This window comes from Xiphophorus hellerii, chromosome 22 (genome assembly GCF_003331165.1).
Source record: "Xiphophorus hellerii strain 12219 chromosome 22, Xiphophorus_hellerii-4.1, whole genome shotgun sequence".
NCBI classification, from domain to species: Eukaryota; Metazoa; Chordata; class Actinopteri; order Cyprinodontiformes; family Poeciliidae; genus Xiphophorus; species Xiphophorus hellerii.
In genome coordinates this window covers 25108905-25115466 of record NC_045693.1, presented here as the reverse complement: position 1 = coordinate 25115466, position 6562 = coordinate 25108905, and positions in this window count along the sequence as shown.

The following is a 6562-nucleotide window of genomic DNA, read 5'->3' as shown; positions in this document are numbered from 1 at the left end:
AAGGGGACAGAGCAGGAGGCAGAGATCTTTTGGCCTGCAGGGGGCGCTCCTGAAGCCCTGTTTTCTCTCAGTGGTGGCATCGGCCATTTTCTAAGGCAAAGGCACTCAAATCCTGAACTAAATGGAAATTTCCCCACTGTGGGACATACAATTTTTTAAACATTTTTTTGTTTCCTATTTCTTCTCATGACCTTGTTTTAACTCCAAAATGCATTCGAGTCAAGTCGGAAACCCTTCCATAAGAATTCAGATGTTAATAACGTTAGGCTTTTTCTAACTGAAATTAAAGTACATTAAGTTGGACTCTAATGAGACGGTTGCTTTCTGTTCAGCAATGTCAGATTAAAGGGGGCTGAATCCAATTTCTTGCCTCATCATTCAGATTTTATCTAGGAAAAAACAAAAGTCAAATAAAATAAAATTCAAATTTACCAAAATTCACCACTTTGTGGTGATCTATCACTTAAAATTCTGATAAAATACGTTGACGTTTGTGACTCCAGAGTGACAAAATAGGTAGGAAGCTCATGAAAACATGTGGGCCTGTTGGCCTCTTGTTGAATCAAATGTCTTATGTAATTTCAAAACGCCTTCGTCAAAGTATGTCCATGATTCGATCAGCTGTTTTCCTTCCGGGTGTTTGTTGACATGCCTGAGTGTTGCTCCGATGCAGCTAATGATGCAAACTAAGTAGCAGCCTTGTGGTAATGAGACAACTGTTAGTCACTTGATACTGACACAGTAACCTTGTTAACCCCTGGGAAGCAACTGCATCCCAAAGAGACTTTTCCTTTTCCTGACGTGAAAAAAAAAAGAGAGAAAACAAACATGTGATTGCTGAAAACAATCAGAACGGGAAGTTGAGTTTCAACACGTTCACAAATGCTTATGTCTGATTGTGAACGCATAGATGGAAGGTGTAAGGCGCAGATTTATTTACTGAGTGAATATTATTTGGTTCAACACCTCTTCCTGACGTGAGCACCACACATGCACGCCTCGCTACAGTCTCAGTGTTTCCATTTCTGTCTCTGTAATAAGAGAGCATCGCCATCAGCGTCAGAGTGACAAAAGGATCTCCTTTCAGTGCATCGCTCGCGTGAGCAGGGATTTGGGAAGGTGTGAAAAGATGAGAGGTTGACACACTGCATAAGATAAATTAGGCTTTTTTGTGCTTGTTTTGGATGAGCTGTTTGGTAAAGGAGAAACTAAGGAGAACGTTTCAGGGATGCACATCTGCAAGTATTCAAATTTCAAGATCCAAATTATCACATTAAACAACTTAACAAATTAAACATTTTCTCCACTTTATAGCTAAGAAAGCCCTGCAGTCCATACTTTAGATTTTATACAAAGGAAAGGAGATACTCTCAGATTTATTTGTTTTTTTTACCATTTACATTTTTCAAGACTTTTCTTAAACATTTTAATGATAATTCCACTATCAAAATCTTTTCTTTTCTTTCTTTTTTGCATTTTTTAATAACTTACCTCTCTCTAACAAAACCAATCTGCTTCTACTTCAGGAAGCTGTGATTGATATCAAACCATGGCAATGAGGCCTTTCCAAAAGCTGGGAGCGGACTGTTGCGCAAGGAATTCTGGGTAAGTACAACCAAAACAAACGCGCGAGCCAAGTGCTAGCGGGAGGAACAGCTCATGGTCTTTTATCAAAGACAAACGAGTAATCATACAACCGCTAAAATTGAATGCTTCTCCAATTTTTATTTACATTTCGTAAAATGTGTCTTCTTTGGAGGTTTCTCTGTCATTTCCTTCGGTAGTTCTTGGTGCAGCGCCTCCACAGGCGAGGAGGGGTAGAGGTTTTTGTAAAAGGGTTTAGTTCATGTGACAGTGTGTTGGATAAATTGTATTTTTAGTAATTATCAAATATTCGTTGTATCATGTAGCCTTTGTAGTTACATTTAGATAATGTTACTTATATGCTTTTTCTCTTTCTCTTTTATTCTTAGTATAAGTAATGTTTCTGTGTTTTAAATAATTTTGATTCCTTCCTGTGACTTCCTTGAGAAAGAGAGCAGTGAAGCCTTCCTGGGAGATAGCGGAGACAACTCTTCTAGCAGAGTTTATTGCCCAGCAATAAATTCTGCTCTCTTGTGTTATATACAACGTGTCCTACTCGACGCCGTGTCTGGTACTCGACTGGAGCAAGAAGGATTTAGAGTGTAGATAACATGTGTCTAAATAGTGAATGTCATTAGCGCTGCAACTATGTGATGAATTGTTTTTTCCCCTCCCTTTGAGAAGTTGCAAGCACCAGATGTAAGAGGGTTCCTAAAAGCAATAAAAAGCGAGGAGGGGACAAATGTGTTTCAGAGCGGTAGGAGATTTGTAACTGAAAGCACATCTCTGTCCGTTCTCCTCGCGAGTATAAAAGAATCTAACTCTCTTGTCTTTCCTGTGTTTGTTTAAATTGTCTCTAATAGGTATTTAAACCTGACACAGTGCAAACCACACCGGCTAAAAATGCAATAACTGCTACAATTTTGATGCAGCCAAGTCTACCAGACTGTAAAGTGCGAAAACACACTTCATCTTCTTTCCTTCCTCTCTCGAGGTTGATCAGAACCACTATAAATTCTGACTTTTTTTCTCTCTCTCTCTCTCTGCACGAACCTTCATCCCCGTTTTCATTACCTAAAATCCTTGGAATTGCATATTGGAAGTTTTTTGGGGGGTTGTTTCCTCTTTATGAAACAACGTAGTTCCAATCAGACTTGAGATTCCAATTTCAAAACGTGCTTTCGGCAGAAATTATGACTTAAGGCAGGAAGTGAAGTTTGACGCAACTGTACGCAGCAGCATTTCAAAACCAAAGTCATGTGAACTTCCTCTCTTTGGGTGACTGATCACATCCCATGACCAGTTGGGTAAAACTGTGAGATGCGCAGTGACTACAATTATTTTTATCCTTTTCAGTTTGTGCTCACATGTACTGAAGCGCCAAAACCAGAACAATGCACTTGAGTATACAAGCCTTCCTTTTATTAGTTTGCGGGTAAAACCCATGATTTACAAAAGCACAGTACTTAATTAGACACCGAACTGTAATTACACCCCCAGAGCATCTGCAGATATACAGTAATATTTAAAAAATTCTAATTATTTCAGTAGCTCCACTGAGACACAAACTGATGTTTTCAAGCCTTTATTTCTGTCAACTGTGATTATTTTCTGCTTCCATTCAAGATTGACGCCAGACTAATAAAAAAAAATCATTTTGAATTCAGAAATGTGGGCTTAATGAAAACTATGTTGAAAATCATCATGGTTGTTATTTTCAAAACGTTCTTTTAATCTGACGAATAAGCCTCATCACTTAATTCAAATTTATTGAGTATGGTTGTAAATAACTAATTGCACATAAATGTAGGTGTGAATATGAGGAACATCTTTAGTAACATAAAAAATATATATATAGCTCTATAAAAGCATCATCCTAAGAATGGTAATAAGTATAACAATTACTTACGCACTATAGTATTCATACCTTCTAACAACGACACAAAGTTGCACGTACAGTTGAGTTTAAAATACATCATTAAACAGATTCATGCATTTTTCAAGTGCAGAAAATGAAAGGCTTTTCAGCTAAAGCAAGTAAAAATGGAAATTAAAACCAGAGATATGGGGAAGAAATAAAAGATTACCAGTCAAATGGAAAATGAAAAACACTATGTCGATTATTAGGTTGTTCTCAAAGCATGTTTACAGTTGACCGTGGGCACAGTAACAATTAGAAGAGGCCGATGTAAAGCCAAGCTGTAGGGAAGACGACCCCACAAAGTCAAATGATTGAATAAAAAACATGGATCAAACCTTAATACTGTATAGCAGAAAACTTGAACTTGGTGGACTTTATGAAGCAGTTATCAGATATACAACAAAGTATAGATTTAGTTTTTCAAAGGAAAGTTAAATCCTCTAGCTTTTTCCAATTTAAACAGTAAGTGTCTATACTAGAAACCCGTCGGTTTGGACCCTGTGTTCTGATGCTAAAAATGAGCAGATTTAGAAGTACACCGAAAGCTACAGAATGTGTTAAAAACTGTGAGCTGCGCTGAAGTAAATAAAAGAGAGAAGTTCAAATACATGCTGACAGTGGAACTCCTTCCTATAGATGAATATTATCACAGATTTCAAAAGAAAATAAGAACGGGAGACCGCAGACAATATAGGAAATAGCGCCCTCTTCACTTCCGGAGTGCAATGGTCCCATTTCCAAATAAGGTATGAGACTGACAGCGGTCCGTCCCCGCCCCTTTCTGTTTGCTGCAGCGAGCAAAGACATGAATGGCAGCGAGGTGTACTTGCATTTTTACGGACTTCGGCGAAATGTACTACCCACAATTCATTGCTGCATGTGACGTTTTGAGTTAAAAGGCTGATTTATGGCAATGCTTTGTTGTTTTTTCCAGTCTTTATAGAAAACTCAAGGAAAATAGCATGACAAGACACACACTAGAAAATTAATGAAGAAATTTAACCGGGGCCTGCCAAAGTGTGCCCGTCGGTTTGGACCCAGGTTCTGATGCTAATTTTTAGCATCAATGCTAATCTTATGAATTCAATTCCTCCATGCATGGAGGCAGTGACTGACTGCATTGCTATGGCCAGGCCCCAATTAAGACAATCCTATTTTTTCTGAACAACTTTATATTACATTTTCCTCCATTTCTGTAGACTGATCTACAATTTTTTCAACAGGAACGTGAAAAGTTCCTGTTGAAGACATTTGGGAAACACATAATTCTGCCTTTACTTCTCTATCGTGCAAAAATTCGCACAGGTTTGAGACTGTAAGGAGAAAAACATGTAAAAGGTTCCAGGTGAATGACTTTACAAGGCACCGTAGGCTTAAATGTGAGAAACGGAATCAAGAAAATAAATGCTAGAAAGACGTTTATATACCTTGTAATTCAGAAAAGGCGAAATAAAAGCAGATAAGTGACTCAAAATAAAAGTCTTAACTGGGAGGAAAAGCCACATCGGGATAAATATTTCAGTGAACAAGTGCTGTCGTCAGAGTAACGCAGCTGTTTTCTTTCCCCAAATCTCCAGGGATGTGGCGTTTCAGACAGGGGAGCTTTCCAGAGGGTCACGACCAACACTGGACGCTTCGTCACAGAAAGTTTTTCGGTTTGATGGGAGGAATGCAGAGTGGTCCCGCATAAGAAAACCTTCAGTTGAGCGACAGGACATAACAGGGAGGAAGTTGGACAGAGCAGAAACAAGACTTTTACAAAAATCTTTATTTTTATTTTTTTCCCCTCTCATTCGACGTCGAATCGGGCTGCGCTTTTCCTGATGTGGGTCTGTTTGGACGGCCACAAGTATTTAAAAAAAAAATAATTAAACGCCACAATACTAATAGAGAGAGAGAGAGAACTTTTTTAACATCTGATTTTTTTAAATTATTGCTTTAATTAATTCAAGATCTTTAAACACCAGTTTATTTTTCTTCATCATATGCCATTGTTCTGGGGGTCAAAAATAAGCCCAACCCCAAAGCTTTTCCCTTGTTCCTCCAAATGTGGCAATGGTCATTACATTTCAGTTTTAGTTTCATAAGATCTCAGGACATTTCCTGAAGCTGACCTCATTGTCCTTCACTCTAATCTGGCTTTTCATGTTGCATTCGCAGTAATGGCTTCTTCCTCACTGAGCGGTCTTTCAGTTAACGTACTGGGCTCTTTTCACTGTAAATAAGAAGTCTATGCTCACAGCACATTTTGCTTTCGCTCTGAAGTTGATACTCTCATCTCATGCCAAAAAACACACAAACCTGCCTCCTTCCTGGATGATGGCGTTGATACGTATGTATGACATGAAGAAAGCAAAAACACCAGGACCTGAGTGTCCCTCAAACTGATAAAAAGTGCATTCATCTTTAATTCAGCTTAGTCTGATTTAATATTAGACACTGAGATATATAAAAAAAACAGTGTCATGTTTTATGGTTTTTTTGTGTGTGCGTGTGTGTGTGTGTGTGTGTGTGTGGGTGAATATCTGGTTTCAGCTGTAATTAGTAAGAGGTAAGGTCATGTAGGGACTTTTATTTGAGAGAGGGGTTTTTTTTTTTATCTTGCTCAAGATCAAACCGGCAGCCAAGAGAAATACGTTTTGGGGATCTCTCTGAGAAATCACACTTCACAGTAACAGTAAACCTTGAGGGCTTTGACAGAGGAATTAGTGTCGAGCTAATTTCTCTGAACTTTATGTAACTTTCATATAGTTTTATATCTCTAGACATGGTGCGTGTTTGGTGTTCTTTGAGGCCTGCTGATTGGATTTTGATTGGTGATGCTCTGAACACATGCTTCCATTTACGGTAGATCGTCAGATCTGGTTTTGATTGGCTGAGTTGTTGTTTCTGCCCTGTAGATCAGGGCTGCTCACACTTTCTCAGCCTGCGAGCTACTTATAAAATGACCACGTCAAAATGATCCACCTACTACAAAAATGCAAAAATATACATTTATCTACTAATATATTGAGGATTATTTACATGTACAATGTATGTTTATCTACCTTGTATAAC